The 27,896-nt window shown below is 37.8% G+C and overlaps 1 protein-coding gene across 21 annotated transcripts in view; it reads right to left on the bottom strand.

The window, feature by feature from the left end:
• NRCAM (neuronal cell adhesion molecule) overlaps positions 1–27,896 on the bottom strand; it is a 157,651-nt gene that overhangs the window by 91,666 nt on the left and 38,089 nt on the right. For 20 of the 21 annotated variants that reach the window (XM_086747872.1, XM_086747927.1, XM_086747978.1 and 17 more), the window contains exon 2: positions 13,618–13,708. The gene's annotated coding sequence lies outside the window, so the exon portion shown is untranslated. Of the gene's footprint in view, positions 1–13,617; positions 13,709–17,920; positions 18,053–27,896 lie in introns of those variants that run through there. The other variant, XM_086747853.1, reaches the window with a different exon arrangement.

Raw genomic sequence — 27,896 nt, 5'->3', positions numbered from 1 at the left:
TTTTTCCAGTGAAGAAAACATTGTTCTCGTCTGGTTAGGCCATTCGTCACTGGATGCTATGCACCTCAGGGATGCTCAGTGATGAACAACCTAAGAATATCAAACACTGTATGCGCAAGCTGCAAGATCCTACTTGAACATCTCGGACCAAAACCAGAAACAACAGACAGATTTCCCAGCACTGAATACCATAAGGAGATAAGCACCTAGCTCCAGAAAATAATTCACACTTTGTTTGGCCATCTACAGTGAGCCTATTACAGTGAACACGAAAGAGACAGATGTTTGTGCACAGTATTCACAACAACTAGCAATCTCAGTAACGAAATGCTTATCACAGCCAACAGAAACTACAGAAAAATTTTAAATTCTTTCTGCTGAGAGTTCAAAGCACTGTTATATCAGCACGAAACCAGAAATCAGAGCTGAAAACATGCTGTGCAGTGATGAGACCATACCATGACTCTGAGTATGGAAGAAGGATGCAGTAATGCTTTGTGCAGTACTGTGGTAATGCAACTGTGGAGTAGGAGAAAACCTGTATGCTAGGCTTTTTCCAGTTCAGGGCTAAGTTAGCAAAAGGCCATAACCACGAGACACTCAGGAGTCTACATTTCTCCTGAAGCTGGGCCATTGTGCAGTCAAGAATAGATAAGCAACTGCCTTTACAGAGTACACACAGCAAAGAAGTAACAGCAGTATATGGTCTTCCAAAATCTAGGTATCTTCTGTGTAGGGCTGCTCTCTAATAGGAACCCAATACTCTGACAGTAGAGTTGTTGTTTTGTAGAAGCTATTTCTGATCCTTAAGAGTGCTCTGTCCTGCTTGGTAAAAAGTAGACCCTCCTATAGTGTGTTTGTGAGACGAATAAAACTAAGCTTTCTCCTTGGACCTTACATAAAACAAACAGTTACATCAATGAAAAAAGATCTTTATTCAGTTTGATATGGCACAATAAACTTTCAAAGAGGAAGCTTTTTGTGTCTCTTTCCCTTTTAAGCACTGAAGTAAAGCTCTCCATATCAAAATGCAATTACTTAAATCCTTTCCAGCTCCTCCAAAGACACAGCTTTAAATTAATCAATGGATCTCATTTCAGTTTCAAAATGCATTATCTAAGTGTTGCACTAATGCCGGGAAAACACAAGGACGGTGATGACTGTTTCAGCCAGTATAATACACTTGTATTTTGTAAGCCTTTAATATGATTGTTTCAATAGAATATATGAGCCAAATACCATTCCCAGTTTTACTTCCTACTTATCAGTGCTCCTGCAACTTCACACAGGCTACCCGCATTAGCATTTTGCAACAGCAGTATGAAGAATCAAGCTCTCAAAATCCTTTTAGTAACTTACTTTTGGGAGACCAGTGAACAAGCGTCAAACACCTTGACAGGACTACTTGGGTTTTAAAAAGAACAGGTGTGGATTCTACTTCCTTATAGTTGAAGCTTGAGTTACTGATCACTTTTTTTTTTTTTTTGCATCAGTGCCAAAAAATGAGCCAAACAAAATGCCCCATCAGCTTTTCTAAACTTGTGTTAATTTTCAACTGACTAAACAAAGCATACTTCTGTAGTTAGCAAACTGATTTTACAAAAGCTTCAGCTTAAAAAACTTACTTATAAAGTAAGTTAAAAACTGACAGCAACATGCATGTGAAAATGCTGAGAATCACAACTGTATTTCACACTAGATACAGTGGAACTCTGTTAAGGAAAGAAACAAGATTCAATTGTTAACACAGAAAAATAACTTTTATGGTTCCCATTAAATCCCACAACCACTTTTAACATCTGCAGGCTGCGGGAATATTTAGTGTCTTTCCAGTGTTTTGCATCAACTAATTGAATTCATCAATATTTCACTAAGCAAAGATCCAAAGTGCTGCATCTAAAACGCTTATACTTTCCACGTTCCTCAACCACTTCATTGTTCCGGTGACCATCCCAAAGTCCCAAAAAGAACACAATACTGTCTTTACCCTTTCAAAAGCAAACACTGTGCTACTTGAATCAAAGATACATAGAGAAGTATAGTGGGAAAAATGTTAAAACATACTGTAAGAAAATTAATCCATTTACTTTGCATGAACCAAAGCTGTCTGATTCTCTCGGGCTCTGCAAACAGTCCAAGGCAACTAATACTATCCTTTAAGCATGCGACTCATTTGGAAGAACAGTTGCTGCATGTTATTCTGTATCATCATTCAAGATAAGGCTCTATCGCATGAGTTTTAGAACTGCTTCAAAGACATTAATGGGTGGAAGCACGCTGTCCTTCTGCAGACTGCTGTTCTAGATAGAAAGGAGCTTTGATACCTTCAAAACCTGTGTGGCCTGAGAGCTACCATTTCATGTAGAGGACTGGAGAAACTTGTCTGAACAAACTTAAACTAGTAAGAAGATACAAGAGTCTGTTATTTAAAAAATACCCGCAGAGTTTAAATCTTCCATGCAACGTTTTTTCTCTTTTCTACAGCTGGAAAACATCCATTCCTGCCAACCAAACATCCATTTTCCTTTGAAGTACTTCCTGAGAATTTAAATGCCCGGTAAATTGCCAACAAAACTTTCAAGTTGTAAACCAGCCCTGAGAGACTCCCGCCTGTAATACTTAATTCATCTTTCCACAGTCAGCGAGGAAGGCAGATTTGCTCCACAAGCCTCCAGCCATAAAAATCACTATTTGACTGGACGAAGTTCACTGAGCAAAATACAGCCACATAATTAGATGGCAGTTCTCAAAGACAATCTAAAGCTACGTTGGAGCAACACTTCTGAGAACTGGTATATCTACTCAGATAATTAGTGATCTAGCTACATAAGCCCTACAACTCAAATTTGAAAATGTTTCATATTTGAAAATGTGTTTCTTAGACAATTTAAACTTCTACAGTAATTTAGCCTCTCTTACATAATCCTTTCATACTAGGCAGATCCTCCAAATTGACTACTTACCATGTATTTCAAGTTGGCAAGGTTCAAATGATGACAAAACAGAAGAAATACAGTGGAGAGGAGCCTTAAGTTACTAAAATATTTTTTTAGTAACTGAAACAATTTTAAATTCTTAGTTTCAAACATTCTCAAAATTAAAAAAAAAACATAATAAAGCAAAAAGACTCAAAATTCTTGCAAGATAGGAAACATGAAGATTAAAAAGGAGTAATTTATTTTTAAAGAAAATGCCATATAATTGTAGTAAAAATCCTAAAAGCACTGACATCATTTCACAATATTGTAAACTATGTACCTCATGCAGTTCTGCAAAATCTGTTATCTGTCAGGAAAACACAAACTGAGGTAACACTGAATTGCAGTAACACCTAGCATGGTACGAATAATGTATTTTATTTTTGTTGTTTTTAAACAACTGTTTTGCAAAACAAAGTGTTTACACTAGAATTCAGACTGTTAATCACTCATGACACATTTTATTATGAATATTTTAGTGAACACTTTTAAAATCGTCAACTCAGAAAAATAAATATTTGTAAACACCATATACTCGGGCCTGTTAAGGGTGTTGGAATACATTATAATGAAGGGCTAACCTCAACTGCATTATTTAATTTTTAATTAAAAATAAGCTTTTTGCATGCAAATTCATACTGAAGGTATTACTTCAATAGCTCAACTATTATTTCTCATGTTTTTTCAGGATCTTCAGAAAATTTATTTTCTACTGCTTTTCCTACTTCACTGAGAGGCTTCTCCCATTCAATGCTTTGTAACCTTTCACATACTTGAGCATGTCCTAGCAACACAGCAGCTAGAAAAGGACAAAAAATAGAGCAGCAGACATTAAAAGATTTGTAAAGCGTGTAAATTATTTAGGAGAAACAATGGAAATGAAAAATATTTTCAAAGCTCCAATCTGTGTATACTCCCCAGATCTTTGTATTTGAATTCTTTTTAATTTTTTTAAATGCTGAAATATATGTATATCTATAGGATAAAGAAGAACAGAGATAAAGAAAGTGCGTCTTAAGTTACAGCCTAGAAAAAAGTATTTACCTTCAAAGTTATGACACTATTGAAAGCTGTATTTAAAAAAAAAAAAACCAAAAACACACACAATACTGGATTTAATTGTATTTTAAATTTTACATTAAGGTTTAAGGTTCAAATTGTTAGCAAATTCTCTTAGTCTTCCACCCAGAAGTGGACTCACTCTAATGTAATAGTTACATGACCTGATGGCCCATGTGGACACATCCACATTTAATCCTGGGATTCTGTACAGTGTCTGCTTGGGTTTCTGACAGTAAAACTAAGCAATGCAATTTCAAGTCTGGAAGTCATGTTTTTTTAATTATCATCCCAGAAGTGTTAATTTAAAGAACTGGTTTTCTTATATGGGTTAGATATTTTAACCTCAGTTAACATCTCTGAAAAAAACCAGCATTCTTTGTGCAGACAAATACCACCCCTTCCTTCATTACAATTTTTTTGCATTTCTCGTCCTCTCTAAATTTATCTCTGTATCTCTCTCACAATAATTTCCTAACATAGCATGTACTTTTTTTTTTTTTTTTTTTTTTTTTTTTTTAAGGCATTACCCAGATGTTTTCTGGTCACTATGAATACCTCAATGCCATAGTCACAGTATTGTCTACAAAGTTGGCAAGGTCTCTTGTGTCCTGTTGAACCAACCTGAAAAAAAACTCTTGAGTAAAACAGGTACAGAGTAGTAGGAGTGAGAGGGTGGAAGCTTGGTAAGCTTTTGATCATTTCTGACGATGTGAAATCAATGAGATTCGGAAGTGACCCAAGGGACACTTTGTAGGCCTACAAAAGAAAGAGGCACCTCTTATGTCTGGTAAAGACAGACAGGAAGGAAAATAGACAGGAAGAGAGACACAGAAAGAACATGAAAGTCAGGGAGGTCCTCTGATCCATTACTGATTGAGTTTTCAATTCTCTACTGGTACTGAGAAGGAAGAAACTGTCTTACATTCACAGAAATCTTGTGGTTTCAAAATTACATCTCTCTCGCTCTTCCACACACACATACATAATATGTGCTGCTCACAGTAAAGAGAATTAATAAACTCCAACTTTTCTTGCTGGAAAAACCTTTGGCATCTATCCCTCCCTTGCAAGCATAAGGTTCATTAAAAAGAATCACTGTGGTAGATTTGTCTTGAATAGAAAGCAAAAACCGTGTACATTGAACACATTACCACTTATTTATCTGACTTCTACAGGTTTACATACTATACCAAAACTCATATATAATATAGCATGGCTCAGAAATGAAAGACACTGCACGTTGAACTGTTATCCTTTGTCTCTTATATCCTGCTGTAATCCATTCCAGAGGTCTTTTCCTAACTGATTTTGTAACCTCATCTTTTGTGTCATACAGTATCACAAGTTTTTCCAAAATCTCGATTATGTCCTTTGTTTCAGCTTCTGTGTTTATTACTACTCACTCCTGAAAATGTGAGCAGGAACTTACATGCTGGAAAACTATTCTATAAAAAACTCAGCATTTCCAAGCCTGCCACATGACAGACCCAGGAAAGAAAGATGTATTCTGGGATTTTGTTACAAAAGGCGTTGGTACAATGCTGAAGTCTTTTTCAGTACCATGTTTATTTGCCCGTTTCTCATGTTAACATGCTCCATAAAATATTTAGCAAAATCAGACTTTAAACAAGCACAATGCTTTCCAACAGTATCTTAGTCATTTATAAAGTACTGAGTCAGGGCAGTGCTAATGGTTTTGTACATTCTCAACAGCAATGTCTAAAGTCACAGTGGAAGGCGGGTTGCAGAAAAGACACACTCAGACTTCCTCAAGGTGCACTACAAGAAGCCAAGAGGCGGTAGTCACAAGTTACAGCAAGGAAAAGTTCAATTAGACTTAAAAAATTCTCCAAGGAGAGCAGTTAAGGACATACTAAGTTGCCTGAGGAGGCCGTAGAATCTCCACTCCTGGAGATTTTTAAAACTAAATGGGACAAAACCCCAAACATCCGCTCTCACTGTAAAGTTTGCCTTGCTTTGAACAGGAGGTTGGGCTGGATGACTTCGAGGTCCACTAGAAGACCTCAAAACTGAAACTATTTTATTATCGCACTGCATAAATTGAAAAGTCTTTAAAGATCAAATTATATATATTTGCCATACAGAGGAGCTGCAATAAGTAAAAGCACGCTTACAAGTTTCATCTAAGCTTTTATCGAGGCGGTATTATGTTATGAGGGGAAAAGTTATTAACAAAAGCATATAAACCTCACTGCCTTCCAACTTCAGAAGGACTTAAGTCACAAGTGAAAGTTATATGCACTCACGTAAAAAAAATTCTTCAGCTGGACCTCAAAAATTTTGTATAATATTAGTCAATTTAAGCATTTCCTTTATTCTGTCAGATTTGTAAAAATGGTTTATGGTAACCTTTACTGTTTCATTACATCTCCCCTATCTCCCTCTCCATCTTTCTTTATAAAACAAAGATATGCACAAGCTGGTGTTAATGTATTAACTGAGAGAAAACTAGATTGGAATCTAATTGCTGTTCTGTAACTAAAGCAGTATCAGCAAGAGGGAATACTGTCAACAACTGGGAAACTTTAAACTAAAAAAATAAAATAGCATTTGTGTTAAAAAAAGTGCCTTATCTTGGCTTTTGTTTCTATCTAGTAACATACTCATAATAGGTGTTTGATTGTACCAATTTTAAAATTGACTTCACCAATATTTAAAATAGTTTAAATTGCTCCTCTTACTGATCCAGAAAAAGAATACTTCCCAAGTTTCCAAAAAAATAAATTTTGAGTGGTGAAGTGTTTCCAAGTTCAGGACAGCTTTCTTACTACTGGATCTGGCCCAAATATTAAAGAAGAACATATAGTATGTGAATTTTTTCCCAGTTTGTACACTCAACAGTATAACACTTCCAAATAAAACCTTGAACTACAAGCACTCCTAAAAATCTAGCTTTGAGAGACAGAAAAGGTGCCATCATGGATGTCTGGAAAGCAAAGCTTTGAGATCTTTTGGGTGTAATGAGATCACTCAGGCACAAACAAACTGAAACCCAGGAGGTTCCCTCTAAACGTCAGGAAACACTTTTTTACTGTGAGGGTGAGTGAGCACTGGCACAGGTTGCCCAGGGAGGTTGTGGAGTCTCCATCCTTGGAGATATTAAAAAGTCATCTGGACATGGTCCTGGGCAACTAGCCCAGGGTGCCCCTGCTTGAGCAGGGGGATTGGACCAGATGACCTCCAGAGGTGCCTTCCAACCTCAACCACTCTGTGATCCTGCAATCATGCATTTTGTTACAAGAGTCAAAACATTTTCAGCTAAGAAAAAGCAACGAGTGACTGTCTTCTGAGAGGTATAGAGGTACCCATTTGCTGACTTGGCACACTCTATAGAGAGGTGTACTGCTTACTGGCAGCTCATATCAGAGATGCCACCAATAGACTACCAAGCCTTGTAGAGTCCACTGACTATTATTCACTGCTGTTGTTTCACGTGGGCACCAGTTATACAGCCAGGAGCAGCCTGAGGAGTATCAAGAAGGATTACAGAGTCCCGAGAGCAGCAGTAAGGGATTCTGGAGTGCAGGTAGCTTTTTCATCAGTCCTCCCGGTCAAAGGGAAGGAGTTTGAAAGAGCCAGTAGAATCTGGCAATTCAACAAATGGTTACAGGAATGGTGCCACAGCAAGGGGTTCAGCTATTTAGACCATGGAACTCACTTTAAGATACCTGGTCTGCTAGGGGCTGATAGGGTCTGACTGTCAGAGAAGGGGAAGAGCATCTTTGGTCATAGGCTTGCCAAGCTGGTGAAGAGGACTTTAAACTAAAGTTGCTGGGAGAGGGGAACATCAATCCATCCCACTTCCTACCAGTTTGATGCCAGTGCCAGCAGTAGATGCTTAGAGCCTAGGGAAGGATCACAGGTCAGGAGAGCACCTGAAGAGCAGCACAAAGGAATTCCAGCCACACCAGTCAGTAAGTCAGACTCATTGGGGCACCAACTTAAATGAGACTATGCAAACACACATCATATGGGGGAAAAGCAGGAGGAGTCAGAGACATGCGCACACCTGCAGGGTTATGATCTTATTGGCATCACAGAGAGGTGATGGGATGGCTCCTATGACTGGAGTGTTGGAGTGGAGGGATACAGGCTTTTTAAGAAGGACAGGCAGGGTAGACAAGGAGCTGGTGTTGCCCTCTATGTCAATAATCAGCTGGAGTGCGTGGAGCTCCGCTTGCAGACAGATGAGGAGCCAACCAACAGCTTATGGGTCAGGATTAAAGGGAGAGCAGGGACATTATAGTGAGGGTCTGCTACAGGCCACCTGACTAGGAAGACCAAGCAGATGAGATCCTCTATAAACAGATAGGACCAGCCTCACATTCACAAGCCCTGGTACCCACGGAGGACTTTAACCACCCTGATATCTGTTGGAAGGACAACACAGCAGAGCATAAGCAATCCAGGAGGTTCCCAGAATGCGTGGATGATTCCTTCTGCAAGTGATAGATGAGCCAACAAGGAGAGGTGCTATACTGGACCTTGTTCTCTCAACAAGGAGGGGGTGGTGGGGAATGTGGAGCTCAAGGGCAGCCTTGGCTGCTGTGACTGTGAAATGGTGGAGTTCAAGATCCTTAGGGAAGTAAGGAGGGTATTTAGCAAGCTCTCTGCCCTGGACTTCTGGAGAGCAGACTTTGGCTCCTCCGGGGGTCTGCTTGGTAGAGCACCATGGGATAAAGCCCTGGAAGGAAGAGGGGCCCAAAACAGCTGGTTAATATTCAGTGATCACCTCCTCCAAGCTCAGGTGCAATGCATTCCAATAAAGCGGAAGTCAGGCAAAAACACCAGGAGGCCTGCAGAGATGAACAAGCAGCTCCTGGGAAAACTCAAACACAAAAAGGAAGCAAGGATGGGTAGCCTGGGAGGAATATAGACAAACTGTCCGAGTAGCCAGGTATCAGGTTAGGAAACCTAAGGTCCTGACAGAATTAAATCTGCCAGGGATGTCCAGGGCAGCAAAAAAAAAAAAAAAAAAAGCTTCTATAGGTACGTTGGGCATAAAAAAAGAATACTAGGCAAAAACGTGGGCCCTCTCTGGAAGGAAATGCAGACCTGGTTACCTGAGATATGGAGCAGGCTGAGGTACTCTGACTTTTTGCCTCAGACTTCACCAGAAAGTGCTCTAGCCACACTGCCCAAGTCATAGGAGGCAAAGTAGAGTGAAGAACTGCCCACTGTAGGAGAAGAGCAGGCTGAGATCATCTAAGGAACCTGAAAGTGCAAAAGTCCATGGGACCAGTTGAGATGCATCTGCAGGTCCTGAGGGAACAGGCAGATGAAGTTTCTAAGCCACTATCCATCATATTTGAGAAGTTGTGGCAGTTCGGTGTTGTGGTTTTGTGACGCTCCTAAGTCATCAACAAAAGTTCTTGTGAAAAAAAGTTATGCATCAGTAACTGAGAAACTGAGGATTATATGTTTTCCTTACATACTGTCCCTTTTCATGACACTAAAAAATACCTTGCTAAAAAAAGAACATCTGAAGAAAGATGTGCATTTAATCTAACCAGTTTACATATGAGAAAATCAGAGACCGTAAAGTGAGAAAAAAAGCTGGGCAGAAACAAACATTTTATACGAACACTACAATTATCCTGGAAACCACACACTTCCTACATTTGGGCAGGCTTTAGAAGAACTAGAGTGGCTGTGATCCCTAATAAGCTACAACTACTTCTGTTTAAAACTCTCTTCAGTTCTAAATGAATTTGTGAAACACTTCAGTTTATTATCACTAAACAAAAGCTTTGAGAGATATTTTTACCATAAATAAATTCATGCTTTTCCACAAAAGAAGCTCGCAGTGTTCCCTTTCTAGAGCCTTCAATTTTCAAATCCATTAGAAATGTCTCTGATTTCTAGAGGGAATTTCTGTCACTTAAAAATACTTACATTTACATTCTTGAATAAGAAACCTTTTTCATCCTCTCTTTGCTGATGTTAAGAAACTATACATTACTGAAATATGCTTCTCTTTTCCAGATGACTTATCATGTCAAGTTTCCTAAATTTAACTAGATGATAAGCCAGCCCTGTTAGAATGAGGACATTTTTCACAAAGTTTTAGAAGGAATAGTGTAAATTTGAAAAACTGTACTTCTATTACTCTTATTATTGTAATTCCTCCTACTAATTACAAGTTTTCTTTCTTCACTCTATTAATCTTAGAGCAAACAGCTGTAAGACACCGTGTCAAATCTTTTTCTGTCTTTATTTTTCACTTCTGTCAGCAGGTCTTTTTATTAATAAGGATAGCAAGGTAGAAACATAAACAATAGCTATGTTGCTGACTTCACACCACTCAGAATGCTTTCAAACTTGACAATGTTCAAATGACTACTTTTCACACTTTTAAATATACACCATTAAAAAAGCATTATTTTAGAAACACACTTGCAAGTGAGCCAAAGCAAAACCGACAACATTGCTTCAAACAAACCTTGAACTGGGGAGACACTGATTTTACGGAGCAACCCTGCCAGTGGCACCTGCTGGGACTGAGACACTCTGAGCAGAACAGACCAGCTAATGATGGCCTGTGGATAACAGGAGAGCAGCAGATGTTGTTTACCTTGACTTTTGCAAGGCTTTTGACACTGTCTCCCATAAAATCCCCATTGACAAACTGATGAAGTAGACTAGACAAATGCACAGTGACATAGGCTGAAATCTAGCTGAACTGCTGGCTCAAAGGGTTATGATCAGCATGAAGTCCAGCTGGAGGAAGGTCACTGCTGGTGTATCCCAGAGATCAATACTGGAGCCAGTACTGTTTAACCACTTCATTAACGACCTAGAAGATGAGACAAAGTGCACCCCTCAGCAAGTCTGCTGATGACACAAACCAGAAGGACTGGCTGATACACCAGCTGGCTGCACTGGCATTCAGAGGGATCTCGAAAAGCTGAGTAATAAGCCAGGAGGAATTTAATGAAGTTCAACAAAAGGAAATACGAAATTCTGGACACAGAGAGGAATAACCCCAGGCAACAGTACTGGATGGGGACGACCAGCTGGAAAGCAGCTCTGCAGGAAAGCGGCTAGGGGTCCTGATGGACTCCAAGTAGACCATGAGCCAGCAGTGCACCCTTGCAGCAAGGAAGGTCAATAGCATCTTGGGCTGCATTAGGAAAAATGTTGCCAGCAGCAGGTCAAGGGAGATGATCCTCCCCCTCTACTCAGCACTGCTGCACACATGGGCTCCTCAGTACAAGCAAAACATAAGCATCCTAGAGTGAGTCCAGTGAAGGACTGCAAAGATGATTAAGGGATTGGAGCATCTGACATATGTGGTGAGACTGAAAGAACTGGGTCTCTGGCCTGGAAAAGAGAAGGCTCAGGGAGATCTTATCAATGTGTATAAATATCTGATGGAGCAGGGTAAACAACATTTCTTGGTGGTGCCTCATGACAGGGCAAGTGGCAACCGGCACAAGATTAAAAGAAAAAAGAAGAAAAGAAAGCACTCTTCTACTGTAAGGGTAGTCAAGCACTTGAATCAGTTGTCCAAACAGCAAGCTGCTCTAGTTGAACTGCTTTGAGCAGGGAAGTGTTGGACTAGATGATGTCCAGACACCCTCTCCAACACCAAGTATGGTTCTCTGAGGAAGAGACAAAAGGAGACCAACTAGATTTCAGTAATATGGACCATGGACTTATGTCAGTTGTTTTCTCTGCACAGACCAAACCTTCAATAAGATAAAACTGTTCCCTTGATCATCAATTGCCTACATTTGACTTCACTCTATGACAGCAAGTTGTTTATTAGACTTAGGAAAAGCCTCATTGTGCAGATACAAGAAAACAAGTTCTTTTTCTCTCCCGTACATTTACTGATGCCCAAGTCTCTAGGTCTAACCAGTATGAGAACTACCTAACATAGAGATTAAGACAACGTATTTGTTTTCACTAGTCAAATAAATCACTTCATTGTCTATTACAATGTTCATTTATATCAGCAAACATCCATCACTTGAATAGATTTTTTTGCCTCTCTTCCAGTTAGTACTCAAGTGGTAGAGCTAGTTTATCCAAAACAAGCTAATGGGAAATCATCATCCTTCCTTCATGATGTCTGTTCTCTTGCATCAACGTATTGACAGTTTTGTTTTACAACTGTAGGAAAAATGAGAGGAACCAAAAGAATGTCACAGAGAAAAGTCAGAACATCTCACTCATGAGGAGCAGGCACCTGCGCACTGACCCAATTAGACATTCAAACACTTGTCACTTTGGAGCTGGCTGGTTGTCACTCATCCAAGTAACCCCAGGGGATCTATTGTATGGTGGCATTCCCTGACAGGAAAACTGGAGCTATGGAGGCAATGAGAGCACAGTGATAGGGTGCCAGGATCCTGGTGAGTGAAAGCAGCCAGCAGCAAAGCCAAAGAAACTCAGAGCTTCCTTAACTTGATTACCATCCAAAAAGTCTTTCAGAATCTTCAATGGTCATCTTTTTTTTCAGAGCAGTCTAGTTTAAAAACCTTACAGTAACAGTCCTCTTTATCCAGAGCTACATTTAACTCCTGAGTGGCTAACACAAGAACCATTTCAGAAGAGGTCACTGAAGGGCTTAAAAATCTTATTTGCAGGGAGGGAATGAACTAAATGTTACTTTTAGTAACATTGTCAGCATACAGTTCTGAAGTCAAAACATTTCAGTGCCCATCTTCTCCCTCTCTCTATTAAACACGTTATTGATGTTTTCGCTTGCTCTGTCTGCTTGAACACGTAAATGAGGGATAAAACACTGTGCAGCTATCCACGCCTACAGACTATAAAAGATAAAAAAGGTCTGTTCTAGTAGACTGTATACAGTACTGTATTCAAGACCCCCAAATCAGATATTTCATTCAAAAAAAAAAAAATCAGATTTTAAAACACAGATGACTATTCACAGCAGTTACTACTAATTCAAGTAAGGCTATCTGTTTTTACGCTGAAAGACTTACACAGTTCAAATACAAGAGCAGGGAGAGGTTGGAGGAGGACTGAAAAAAGAAAAATCAAAGCTTACTTCAAAACTTCAAAACCTAACATTTTAACCTTAGGACCTAAACCATGAAAGTGAAGAATTCAGAATGTCTCCATCATCAAGTCTATGATCTATGCTAGAAGAAAAAACTTCTATTTTTCGGTACAAAAATATCTCAATTTCCATCTAAGTCCATTTTTCCAGAATCACTTTTTTACTAGTTGACTTATCCTCCTGTTATCTCCAGCAAGAAACATCAGAGATGATTAAGCCTACCATCAATTATGTGAAGCTATGGAATACTTTTAGTTGTTTTTCTAGTTAACATATTTGATATGAGTCCTTCAGTTAAAAGCTGAGTTGACATTTAAAAAATTATATTAATCACAAACTGTTAACTTAAACAAACATGGAAATGCAGGTAAATGCAGAAGGTGTTATATGACTACCCTGATAGCACTTAATAGAAACTGAATAGAAAAATAGAAATTTAACAGACAGAAACTTAATGCCAGTAGTATGGGGTTTTTTTCCCAGTTACCATAGGAAATTTAAATTTAAGGAGAAAAAATATCTTACCTTTGCACAAGTAACTTCAGAGCAAGATGGTATATGTTTTTACTTTCTTTTCTTATCCCTTGTATGACAGGTCTTTATGTTACTGCCTTGCCTAGAAAAAAAATTATATACAAGCTGAAATATTTATAGAGGCCAATAATTACATTCACCGTTAAACTACAACAAATACATCAGATACGTCTTGATATACCTTCAATGCTAAATTCAGTTAAAAGAAGTAGAAAGGTACTTTAATAGGAACTAATTTATGTACATTGGGTTGAAGAAAAAAATAAGAAGCATTAGGAACAAAAAAAAGCTCCTTAGATTTTAAAAATCATGTTTTGCATTTAGCTCTCCAAAATAATATAGCTGATCGTATCAGATCAGACCAGATCACCCATATAGTTATCCAGGTTTGCTGTTATCATCAGTGAAAAACTGGCAGTGCTTCGCAAAGCTTCAACAAGCCAATAGGAAAGCCTAACCATATCTTTCTAACCTTCAGTAACCTCACTTAAGGCCCACCAAGTACCTCTGTCTCCTCAGGACCAAGCACTTCAGTGCTCTTTGGGATACAGATGCCCAAGCTTCAAAACAGACATCTGCTGGAAGAGGTCACAGCAGCTGACAGCAAGTCTCCACTGCAGGAAAAGCCTGCAGATGACCCCCTCCCTCAACCTAACCCCCCTTCCCCCAAATTTAAAACACAATACAAAGAAAGAGGAAACCGCAAGAGAGGTTTTGTTTTGAATTCAGCTGCTATCTTCTTTATTTCTTCACAAGAATTATGCATCCAGTTCCTCTTTTCTCTAACTCTTTGTTATTTGAAACACCTATTTTAAACAGATTTTACAGTACCTGTTGTTCATCTGCAAACTCAGCTGTGATTGCCACTATATGCAGTCCTTATTTCAGGTAACTAGTGATGAAGTGAAGCTAATAGCAAGATTAGCATATCACTGCAGCACCTGTTATTTCCTACACTGTACATAAAAGCATACATTTTATCTGTAGAAAAGTAATAACAGCTCATTGTTTACTCACAACTGCATATTAGCACTCTTTTGTAAAGTAAAACAGGAGACTGCAAAATATCAACTTACAACAGTGATACAGTAAGATCAGTTTAACTTCCCATCAAATTGATCATGCAATTGTACAATTTCTTGAAAAAGTCTTTTTATTGTTAAATTGGTCTTCCAATTCGCAAAACTCTGTTGACCAGAACTCTCTTGTAGCTGTTTTTTCCCAGTAATAAATAGCACTTCTCAGAAATTGCTCTCCATCATGCTCTTTCAAATCAACTTGTTGCTCTTACAAAATAAAGCACTAGAAAGAATACATAATCTTTTAACTTTGGGAGTTCGGTTTATATAATTCATTTTACTGGGACGAAATTCACTTATGTAATTCACTTCATTGCCTTCATCTTTATTCAGGCCCTCCAGTCCCTTCCTACCCCCCCCCCCCCCGCCCCGCCTCTGTATCCAGCTGGAAAAGCGGCCTGCAAATCAACAGGACCTTGATGAGCCAAAATCAACACAGACCTTGCATTCAGAACTGCTGCATGAATGCAACTCCTAATTGACCAAAACACTCGAGTACGGCAATGATCACGCATGTTCTATTATATAAAGGTAATGGCTACATCTACCCCAGCCATTCACACTGCTTCCCAGCTGGTCTGGTCCACCAACTCACTGTCTCCAAGACAAAATCTGAGCACACTTTAGGGAACGCCCCAGCCCAAGGGACCCTTCAAAAGGGCAGCATGGGTGAGACTGTAAGTTTTGATTCTCCACTCTAGATGGTCCCGCTGTTCTCCCATGCAAGGCACTGTGTCCTCAAGTTGCACACTACACCTGTCTCCATATGACACTGGAGAACATGCCACGGCCTTAAAGTATTAGGCTGCAAAAACATACCTTTGATGGGCTGCAAAACAGCTCTCTCTCTTTCGGATACTCTGAACTGAAAACGCCAGCTGTGTATTAGGGTCACAGGAATACCACAGTACTCAGAGAAATGTAGATTCCGGACAGTATATTTTGTGAGACTAATTTTCTAAAGCATTAAAAGGTAGAGGCAGACCAGCCCTTGCCAGCTAGCCTACCCTGATGCCAGGAATTTGTCCCTGTCTTGCTGTTATTACCAGTAAAGAACAGCCTCAAGAGCTATGTTTAAAAGTTAGGCATGATCTTAAACCTAGGGACTGCTTGTGTAAGACCTCACATATAGCAGAAAACCATAGCTCTGCTGGCACTGTAGGTAACCCTTCCCAGGCTTCTAACACTCATTAAAAGATGGGAGAAAAACCTTACCACTTGGTTCCCCTTAATCTTTTGAAGCAAATATGTTTATGTAATAAAGTATACGATTGGGGACATACTATAAGGAATTACAATTTTCAGTGTTTTATTGGGAGAAAAGAAACTGTACTACAGTCCAACTGTTTTCAGTTGCTGGGTAAGAAATGGTTAGATTATCAGTCCCTTTTGATGCCTGGACTACACACATGCTGCTCAAAAAATAAATATTTGCTGTAGTTCTTCTTGACATCTGTGCCTTCAACCTATTTACAGTGTACAGTCAGATTCTTTTGCTGTGATGTTATTTATATTCTCTGATAGTCTCTTAGGAGGGAGCCTACCAAAAGTTCACAACTCCAAGGAAATCATACCAATGAGGAGTTCCATAAATCATGTACAGAAGAACACCTGAACATCCAAAATTCAACTCAGACGGAATGAAGAAGTAAAGAAGCAATATCATGGTTTTTAAGTTGCATTCTTATTCAAAATGCTAAATGCACAAAGAGTATACTTTGAATGGCTCAGTGGTGTGATCTTACAGAAGTGAATAGGTAAAGTCTCATACATTTCATTCTAACCCTGTGTGTACCTTCCTGTCCAAAACCATAATTTAATAACCAGATGTCTGGTTTCCAAAGCGAAAGGAGCATTTGTACCCTTGCAGGAAAATAATGAGCGAAATGCACAATTAAAAAAAAAGAAAGAAAGAAAGAAAAATCAAAGGGGAGGGCAAAAAAGATGGTTTTAATAGGTCTACAGATTAGATGAAACATGGTTTAAAATTTGTTACATGTATTTCTGATTTTCTGTGCATGAGTTTGGCTGCTAGCATATTGTGGAAACTTAAAGCACACTTTACTTTTCCACACCCGACATTATGCTTACTATGTACTTATTACTTTAAAAATTTGTTAAAGAACTAAAATTTACACAGTATTGTCGTTTTACAAACTTTTCTGCTAGTAGTGCTGACAGACTTAAGAGAAGTAAAATTTTGAATTAAAATACATAGATTGTAATGCATAACTATATAAAAAATTAAAAATGCAAAAATTCCATTTTTATCTTATAATCTGATTGGCCAAATGGTTTTATATAAAATGCATTCAAAATATTCTTTAAAAAGTTAAGACACTGTTCTCAATGTAGCATTAAAAAGCAATAGAATGAGACAATATGCAGCTTTCTCCTAAAATTAATAATGTATCTATATACACAAACATATATATAATTCAGTTTCCTTTTACTTTACTGCAGAAAGTTATTTAATAAAAAAAAAAATTAGGGGACCTGGAAAAATATTTGCTTTGTGACATAAAGAATTTATTTAGTGTATTTAAGCACATTTTATACAATCCGGTGCTGCGGAGCTCCATTATTCACCCTCATGTCATTTCTTCTTTCAGAAGGAAGGAGTGATGAGGAGCCCCCTCAGAAAGGGAGAAACTACCCTGTTGGTTGATGAGGGCAGTGATCCATCTTTCTGTCATATCTATCTTATTTCTGGTAGTACTCAAACCCAGATGATTCTGACAAAGTAATAATGGAAAAAATATCCTGGAAATACACCAAAAATAAGTGTTTAGTTTTTCATTTCTCTTACTCTTACTTTTCATACACACTTCCTCAGGAAGACATTTCCTAAAGCAAGTAGTCCAGCCTAAATTATATTAATATCTGTAAGCACAATGCCTTAATTTTACACATACTATAATAATCAAAACAGAATATAAATTTTGTCTGATCTTTAACATGTTGCAAAGCCATGCCATTCCTCTATGGATAAAAATTATAACTGCATTGATTTCAATTCCTAGACTGTTAACTAAAGTAAAATATTTCAGTAAGTTACACAGAATAGATTTATTCTCCTCTTCAGAGGTATAAACTCCATTTCCTCATGTTACTCCATTCCAGTAAATCAAAATAACCAATATTAAGGCACACAAATCTCAACTATGTAAGTTACTGAGTAAAATTGGAATAGAAAAGGGAAAATCAGTCAGTACCTTGTGCATATAGCTATATAGTCTTCTTAGTCCTCTTCCTTTTTTTTGTTTTTCGTTTCTTTTTGTTAGCAAGAGGTAAGAATTTGTAGCATGCTCCCCTTCATGTTGTAATCTTGACAAAACTCTGCTGTTAAGCCCTGCTGTTGCTGGACTGTGTGCAGAAGCACATTCAAGACAAGCCGTTTCCAGCAGCCCGTCGCTTTGTCCTCAGCCCTCCCAAGCTTCTGTGTGATCAGCACAGGCTTTGTGGCCATACAATAGGGGTTAAACATTTCCCTGTATTTATTTAAAAGCAGAGCTAAATCTGCTTAGCTACATGAACCTTTTAGTAAAATGATGCCCACTCTACTAGGGTATTTTTTCATTTGTTTGGTTAAAAGTAATTGGCTTTGATCAACGAAAAGAAAAAATATACATATAGTTCATTTCATTATACACAGCGCATAAACAATGCAGCCAGTAAAATCAAAGATTTTAATTCAGATCTTACCTTATCCAAAACTTCCCCCTAGGCAACTACCTCTGACTTGACTCTTAATTTAGAGCTCTAGTTTCATTCAACTGCATGTTCAGTCAACTTGATGACTTCCCATTGGGGCAACCCTCTGGTCTCTATCAACAGTGTCTGAGAGGCAGATCATGGTAAAAGGTGTTTTTGCTAAGTGGTGAAATTACAGTTCAAGAAAGACAATTTAAACATACTGAGAAATAAAACATTTCAGAGGACTTGAATGTGCTTGCCATACAGTATTAAAGCCATCGATTTCACACATCACATGAACCTCTGGAGCACCTCTGTTTTCCAGGGAACTACCTTGAAGCAAAACAGGTACAAACAGTGGCTTGTTTTCAACTCCTAAAGAAAGAAATCCTATTTAAAACTTTTCACTTCTGTTCTGCCACAAATCCAGGCTTTTAAATTATTTTTTTTTTTTTTAAGTCCAGTTAAAATGTTTCTAACTTTAGGAAGTTTGCAGCTTTTTATAGGTAGCAGTAAGTATTCTGTCAGCATTTATTATTACCAGCATTAGTTCAGAACAATAACCTCATCTGCTCCTTAGAAACCTATTCTGTTCTCAAGGCTTATTAGAACAATGCTTTTCTTCACAAAAGCACAATCTCTACTTAAGAACCTACTTCAAAGCAGACTGCCAGTGAGGTTCAGTAGTGACGGCATCCACCTGACCTCTTAAACTTCCCGAAATAGAACCAGAGTATCTTAATGGAGCTCCCACTTCAGATACGTACCATGCTTATAGAGCTGCAAAGGACTTAGCTGAGAAGGCTAAAAATCTTAGAAAAACAGGAGTTACAATTACAGGCAATTTATTTTTTTTATGTGAAGATTTATCATCAAATAATAGCGTTGATTAGGCAAAATCTCTGCTGTTCAAAGTTATTGCTCTTTAATTGCACATTTACAACTGTATATTCTAATGGCGACAGCTGACACAAAACTGTAAATAAGAAGCTACTTACCATGCTACAAACATGGCACAATATTAATCTATTACTTACATTTACTAACATTTAACTCTTGTAAAAGCTCAATTCTCAAAATCGCCATTTTCATGGTTTTGGCCATTCCTTTCAAATTCCCAGATTAAAAAGGCAATTTTACCAATAAAGTAGCTTATCTATTTGCTCCCCTCTGCCTTTGACAGCATAGTATATCAAGAAATTAGCTAAAACATAACTAACTGAACCATTTTTTTTTTGTGTGTAAATGGGTTTAAGCAGAAATTGTTCTCTGAATTTTAGAGCTGAATGAAGGAGGGGGAGGGCTCATTTTGTCATCTGACTGACCAAGCCTAATCAAAATTATGGATCCATTACACACTAAATGCTCTGGAGGCCCGTTCCCCTTTAGCTTCCCACTGTGACTCCCACTTTTCAGTCAGTAGCTGCTCAGTGGGCTACTCAAAACATTGAAAAAATTGAGGTGCTATATTTAATGGACAGCTCAAAACCCATAGCAAAATCTGTCACCTGACTGTCAGGATGGTGGCTATTACAATAAAAGAGACTCTTTGTGATGGAGTCCTAAAAAAAAAAAAAAAAAAAAAAAAAAAAAACAAAAAAAAAAAAAACAAAAAAACAAAAAACCAAAACACCAACCTTTGAACTTTGAACCTCCCAACACATTTTTATCGGAGAAGGTTTTCAGTCATAGCAGCTATTTTTTCTTCAACAGAAATAATCATGTTTGCCTCTGAGAATGTTCACCGAGATATGCACTTTTTTTTTTGTAATCATATTACCCATGGCATCTTGTTTGACGTCTTATTGCCATTTTAGCCTCAGGAAGCCTTTAAACTAACATAACCATTAGGAATGCCTTACTGCACAATATACATACTAACAAACTACTTTTTAACCTGTGGAATTGTTTAGGCTGAAAATAACCATGATGAGCACATATAGTGCACAATTCCTTACTTTGAGATCTGCTCATTAGAAAAGATGAAAAACAGATTCTGAAAAAAACCTAGCAATTGCCTGATCATATTGATTATTCATCAACCTCTCTATTCATGCATTTTTGGCTCTCCTTTCCAAAAGTCCTCAACTCTTTCCAGGCATATGACAATACTCAGGAACAGCCACAGATCATTTATGCTTTCTAAGGTTGGAGTCATACTCCCATCAAAATCCAGCTAGAGTAATACTCAGTTGAGAACTTCAGGCAGCTCAACAGCTAACCTTGTTGTAGAGTTTAACCCCAGACACTGGCTTCAGACTATGACAGGTCACAAACAGGTGCGGGATCTGTAACTCTGGAAAGACAGCATGGTTCACAAGTAGCCAGGGGTGGGGCACAGGAAGATGTAAATCCAAGATAAAAGATGTGTGTCCAGTTAGGCCAGTGCAGCGAAGAAGACAGAAGGCTCGCTATCATGGTACTATAATAAAATAGGCTGGTTGTTTCATCTGTTATTTTGGACACTGAATGTTTTCAAAGTTTCTGTATGACTAAAAATTACAACTGAAGTCACATCAATATTATTCTTTTTAAAGACTTACATATTGAAAGGTATGCTTTGCTATATCATCACCTCCATTAAGTCTTCTGGTATGTCCACCTGACTAGGACAGTATTTCCTTTCAATGATCACAAAAGAACAACGAGTAGATATGCTAACAAGGCAGCTGGAGGGGTTTCTGTTACTACTACTATTACTATTATTTCTTTGTTTGAAAAGCCAAAGGTAAAATACTTCCATTTCCTACATGGGAACTGAGGGAATGCATAGTCTTGGTTTAGCTTTGTTCCTCACAGGTGTTTGATAGAGTCATCTACAATTTTTCACATTTTTGCATAGGTAAACTGATTTTTTTTTTCTTTTCCATTTTCCTGCTTCGATTTCCTTTATTTCATCAGTAAAGTTTTCTAGGATCTTAATTTTGTATGCAAAAGCAAGATCCGTATAGTTTCCAGTTTCTTTATAGAAAATACCTTTAGGATTAAGGAGTCTGAAAAGACTTTAAAGTGCAGATGACAGTCAAAAACATAGCTTCACAGGCATATCAAGATGTACAAGTTAACAGTTATTCACTGTCACCTGCGTATCCTCCTCCCAAAATGTCATTCCAAATATTTGTGTTGGAAGGTGAATTTTAAAGCAAGTAGCTAGTAAGTTAAGTGTTATGAAGAGAAAACTGTGAAGATCAGGATCCTCTGTGGATTTTAAAATACATTTATATATTTATTTTTTAATGTCATTGTAACCACTTCTACTGGTTTTAGCTGTTACACTGAAATTTCATGGACTTACTTGAATTAAAATTAAGGCTGTCACTTCAGTAATAATTTATTCCTTTTGGTTTTTCCTACAAACACACATGAGGATGTTCTATACCAGAACATAGTCTTCCTTACTACAGTCACCAACAGTTTATGGTACCCAAAGCAGGTTAAGTAATTTTAAATTAGACCTGAATAACCTACTGTTTTGTTCCAAAATTACTGTAGCATGTACGTCCTTGTTCCTAGACTTCTCCGTCTCCTTTCTACATCTTCTTGATGCTCACTGTACCAGCCAAAGCTGGCGATCTGCCAGCTACAGAAAATCACTTATTGAATACTTTGGGGATGCAGACTCATACTCTTTTGATTTCTCTGAATCTCTTACAGGGCGAGACTTTGTTCCCACACATAAGGCGTATAAGCTGTTTAGCACACAGAGAAGTTGTCAAGGAGAGTGAGGTTTCCCAGAAGTGACTCCAGCACAGCAGACTGAGAAGAGTGCTCTTCAAGTAACTCAAGCTTCATTTCACTTTATTATTTTACCAGCTACAGCAAATACAGCTTAACATTGCCAGAAATTCAAGTACATATGCTTTCTTTTTGCTTTGCTTTCATGTTACTTTTTGATGAGGATGTTAGATAATAAGGTTCACAGCATTAACTTTAATTATACTAAGATTTTTCTCTAGTACTGTTCCCTGTCCTTTTTAATAAAGGAGCAAGTGGTTTGCCCTTCCTTTTTGTGCACAATGAGTGTCCTTGACTGCTGCATGCCAAAAGCAGTTTAAATACATGGGTCTCAAAGACATAATGTAAGTGTAGACAAATGTACATTTCTAAAGCTCAAGACGAGGAGATTTATCAGCAGCCAGAAAACTCATTGTAGCTTCAGGAACAAAACAGATATGCTGATGTTGCATTGCCTGTAGGGAACTAGGGAAGAAGTTACTGCAACTAACCCTTCCAAAGACATCTGACACATAGTGTAAACTAATTTACATCAACTACACAAAAAATGATTTAACAGAATCAACCCTGAGGAAGAAAGAGAAGAGGATAAAAGACACAAGATGACAGCTACAAAAAGGAGCTTAAAATCTTGATTCTGGTTAAAAAAAATAAAAAATAAAAACAAAACCAAAACAACTAAACATGAAAACAAAACCAAAAAACCCAACCATCCAAACAAGCAAACAAAAAACCTCAAAACCACAGAATCAAGATTCTGGCATATGTAGTTTCTGCTCAAGGGGAGGGAGAAGAAAGGAAAAAAAAAAAAAAAAAAAAAAGAAATACAGTGAGTCTTTGGTTGCAGAAATCTTTTTGGGATGCTTCAGCTACCCAAGCGTTTTCTTTTTCTTGGTAAGACACATGTTGTTTGAACTTCTGCCTGCGATACATGCCATGCCAAAGACGATCTGGCTGGAACAAGTCTCATTCCACTACCAATGTTCCTCTGTCCAAGCACTCAAATTCCAAGCACACCTAGAAGCACTCAAATTCATCATTGTGTTATATTTTGCTTGAAAGCTCTCCAGCTATCTGCCATTCTCTCTGCAGCAGTTTGAAAGAATTTAGCAGGTCTCCGCTTTAACTGTGACAGCATCTTGACTAACAACTTGAAACTATGTTTATCCACCTGAAACTTGTAAAGGGCTGTTTTCATAGGTACACACAGAGCATGTGTAGCACACAAAAGGACTAGGCTTCCCATAGCACTGGCACAGTTGAGATTTTCTTTAAAATGACGGCCTGAGAAAGTGTGGTGTGGCAATGCTTTCTCCTTTACACAGAGCAGAACTGGCCGTGGCTCATCCAGTCTTCAGCATTTTGCCATCAGTGGCACAGCTTCTGCAGAGAGACAGAGAAAATACTCTCTTCCCCGTGCAGATCACATCTGAGGAACATGCTCAGGTAAAAAAAGGCTCTCTTTTCTGCCCCTTTGTCCTTGCTGTCCAAAGATCCTAAAACATGATGAATAGAGACTTTCCTCAGAGGTAAGAGGCCATATCTTGAATCTACTTTGAAAAAGGATACATTTTATCTCAAGTCTCTCCTCCAGCAAGTGTGGCAATGGCATGGCTGTTTGTCAGAAAAAGGCACAAATCTGTAGTAATTCTCCCAATAAGTTTCAAAGTTAATAGCTTCACTCAAAAAAACCAGGACTCGGTACTAAAGCAGAGTCTGAATAGAAAAGCAGATGGAGACACCTCCTGATTCTGTCTCAGGCTTCCTATGGCCCAGCTCTTCACAACTAGATGCTGCTGTCCCCAGAGCAGGACCCTCAAGGCACCATCTACATTAGCAACTGGTGCAGAACAATGTGGGAAAGGAGGGTGTTATAAACTGAGCAGCTGTACATGATACCCGCGTGCACACGTGCACACCCAGACTTGGCAGAGTTGCTGTGATGTAGAAAGCCCTCATTTTCCTGTTTTGATGTATCTGCCCATTTTTAAAGGGAAAAGTTGCACATTGTACATAAATGAATTTCTGGGCATTACCTTGCCTGAACTTTCACTTGAAACCTGGCTCCTATTTCTGAGGCTACACCATGGACATGATTAAGACTTTAAGGTCTCAAATTTAAAAAGTCTTTGTTAATCATTTGACAGGTAAATTAATTTTGATGACTACTGATCTGGAAGGAATTTCAACTGGACCTGGAGTTGGAAAAAAAAATATTAAATGCTTTAAACCATTTATTCCTGCAGTCTAGTCAGAATTGCATTTGATTTTCATTACATTTGAATAATTTGGTATTATTCATGGAAAGGGGACATGTAATATTTTTATTTGTAATTATACTCCCGATTTCAAACTACTGTCTCTCAAGGTGCCATATACATGCACAAAGACCATCTGCCATTATTATTTTGTAAGCTGTCAAGTGTAGTGTAGCAACTAACTTATCTGAACTTGTGTTGCTTGACTAGAATAAATATTTCATTTTTAGGATAGTCACTGAAAGAATGTTAAGCAGTAGCCACACAAGCATAATGGCTTCTTCACCTCTGCAATGACAGAAAATGGAACTATTTGTGTTTTCTTTAAAGACAGTAAAACTATATGGCAACACAGGTGAAATGAACAATAAAATCACACACTCAAAAGACAGCTTCAGCAAGAAAATACAGTATGCAAATACTAGCAGTGGAGGAAAAAAGCAGCAGGATGTATTAGGTATACAAAAAGACCAAAAACAAGGGTATGACTCATATAGAGATAAAGTCGTTATTAAAATATTTTAATATGGAATTTTTATTAAAATAATTAACATCAGATTCATTATAGCCAAATTCCCACACATTCAAACTCACAGCAGGCTCAGTTCTTGCATGCACTGCATGATTGTGTGTTCTATACGGTAAGAGATGAAATATTCACAGACGTACAAAAATGGGCTTTATCAGTGCTTAAAAACCCCAGAGAAGTTGTGTCCTTTACAGTTTTTTCCTTACTTCACACATTTGTCAAATGACTTCCTATAGGCTTAAAAGAAAAAAAAAAAAAAAAAAAAAGTCACAAAGGCACCTAGAAGTCTCCGTAAGAACCTGACCTTTGCAGAAGCCTATTTTCCTGGTACTGGTATCAAACAGTCTGATGAGCAGCAGATGCACCACTCTTCTTTCCTAGCAGCTTGAGAAGAAAGGTGTTTGGAATAATTTCTGCAGCACCTAGAAGGCTGGAGTTGCCAACTGTCTTGTTCAGTTATTTATTATTTGTCTTCCGTACAGCAAATCTGGTTTGGATCAGCCTCAGCTGGAACTGCCACAGCAACAGAGCTGGAGCAGGTGAAAAAATGGCACAGCCATAGCTCTGTGACACCAACAGGTACAGCTTGTTGGAACAACTATGAGGCCAGGTAGTCCCTCTGCAGTAACAATCTCCTCCTCTCATCCAAAGTATATGACATGAGTTCCAAGGTATTCCTATGGGAGACTCAATTTATTTTACTTTTCAATTGGAGAAGAAGGAATATAATTTGCATCTAATTTCTATATTTAAATACAGCCCATTTTTGCTTACCAAATTGTATGCCATATATAGAATTGTAAAACAGCTACCTGTTTTACAAACTCAGTGGAGATCTCCATCCCTAGGATGAGTTTTACTTGTACTTGTGTGCTGTGTCCCCTCGAAAAGTGCAGATAAGACATGCACATAACAAATGCAGCCTCAAGGCTCAAAGTTCAATGAGTTTACAACATGTATAGTAATCAAAAGTGATCTTAGAAAGTGAGGGATTTGCTTTTGAGGGACTTCTAAGGGCATGACTAAAACCGATGTTGTTTTATGCATTATCATGTGGTCCCCTAATTTACATTTCCATCTGTACTGAACACCTCTCCATATTTATAAAGCCCTTAGTTCCGATGAGTTACACTTGCCCTTCCAACAACCTTCACATCCTTCTCTAACTTCATTTTTTACTGGAAAAGTCAGTCTTGGAAATTTAATCAAGGCTTTTTATTTTAGTTATACTGTTATGGTCTATGGATATCAATATATATAATTCATCTTTCCTGAAAGCATACCTCGATAGACAGAGATGTTCACTCATTATCAGACCAGGAATACTTTGGTTCAGGAGCTGTCATAGGTGAAATGCCAAGTTATGACAATCTCAAGTCTTACTGGCATTCTGCAAAATATATTTGGAAACTACCTTACCAAATACAGCCTATAAGAAATAATGAATTAGTCTCAAAAAACTGAAAACTTTTGGTTTTGATCTTAAATAAGACATTACTTCAGTAGGCCACCTCTTGGCTTGGTAAATAAGCTCTTAGTAATTCTTTTCTACAAATACAGAAATAAAGATCTGTTTTCTCTTTGCTAAGCCTTAGGGGTTTTTGTTGGAAAATATACTCAAACTAAAAGCAACCAGTTTAAATATTAATATTTTACGTACTATTTCATTTTTCTTTACAAAAAAAGTTAAGTTCATTATGAAGAACATAAAAGCAGTAAATACCTAAAGGATGCTTTTACATAATCAAAGATTGGGGACTTGAAGACACAGTAATACTATAATAATCCAGTAAATAAAATCAAAAGTGTATTTCATTCAAATGTTGCTGTGGAACTGTTTTCCAAGTGCAAATCTGATTTTTTTTTTTTTTTTCCTTTTTTTCCCCTGCCATTGCCACAGTGTTGTAGCCTGTCTAGGATAATCCATCAGCACACAGCATTGTTATGTAAGCACAAGTAGCAAACAATTTTAAACATATACTTTTACTCTTAAAATGCTACAAATAGCAAGAGATGAAGTGTACACTATTGACAAAGCCAAATCCAATATGGGAACTGGCACTGGAACAGCTTAAAGGAAGGAAAAAAAAAAGCGTAAGAAAAAAATACCCACTGTAGGTTCATTAATAGGATTTATAGGCATATATCGATTGAGGTTAACACCAAGTGCCACCAACTCACTTTGAAGTACTAAGAGACATTTTAAAACACATAGCAAGCTAAAGCTGCGGCATTATTAATTTTTAATGTTATTTTGACTTTAAACACTGACAAGATGTCTATTTTATCAAAATAAAAAAATCCATTAAAGTACATTTGAACTTTTTTGAGACAGAGATTCAAGTTTAAAGCATGCAGTGCAAAACTTTCAGGTTCCAGTTCCTGAGAACATTTGAAGAATTGTGCCTTCACGACAGCTACAACACTACCAACTCAATTAAGATATATGCTTTAAAAAAAAAAAAGTTTTCCTTTCAACTTATACATTTTGTAAAAACAATCTTGAGAAAATAATGATGGCTTTTTATAATTAAAGAACGTTTTTTCTGGTTTTATGTTTAAACTGAGGGAGAACTAACGCACTGAAACATCACACTGAGGGCAGTTCTGTTAAAACAGCTCACACTATTCTGCCGGCCTTGCAAATGCCTGACCTCCTCAGTGTAACCTGACAAATGATGCTGAACTTGGATTAACTTAGGTGACATCAAACAGTAGAGTAACAGTATCTGTCAGATGAAGAACGTGTATGGTCCCTTATCCTTCCTGTGTTAATATGCAATTTAATAAAATTCAGATGTGCACACATAAAGTGAAGTCCAAGTACCGTCATTTATTTGGAAAATGATTTTTTTTTTATAAGACTATTTTACAGAGTGTTCAACAAGCTTCAAACCACCACTTAACATGGCACAATCAAACAGCAGCTCTTATATTACACATCCTACTGAGAGCTGAAATGACTTAGGGCTA

This window comes from Chlamydotis macqueenii, chromosome 1 (assembly GCF_036417535.1).
Source record: "Chlamydotis macqueenii isolate bChlMac1 chromosome 1, bChlMac1.mat, whole genome shotgun sequence".
NCBI lineage: Eukaryota > Metazoa > Chordata > Aves > Otidiformes > Otididae > Chlamydotis > Chlamydotis macqueenii.
This window is presented reverse-complemented; position numbering and strand designations above follow the sequence as displayed.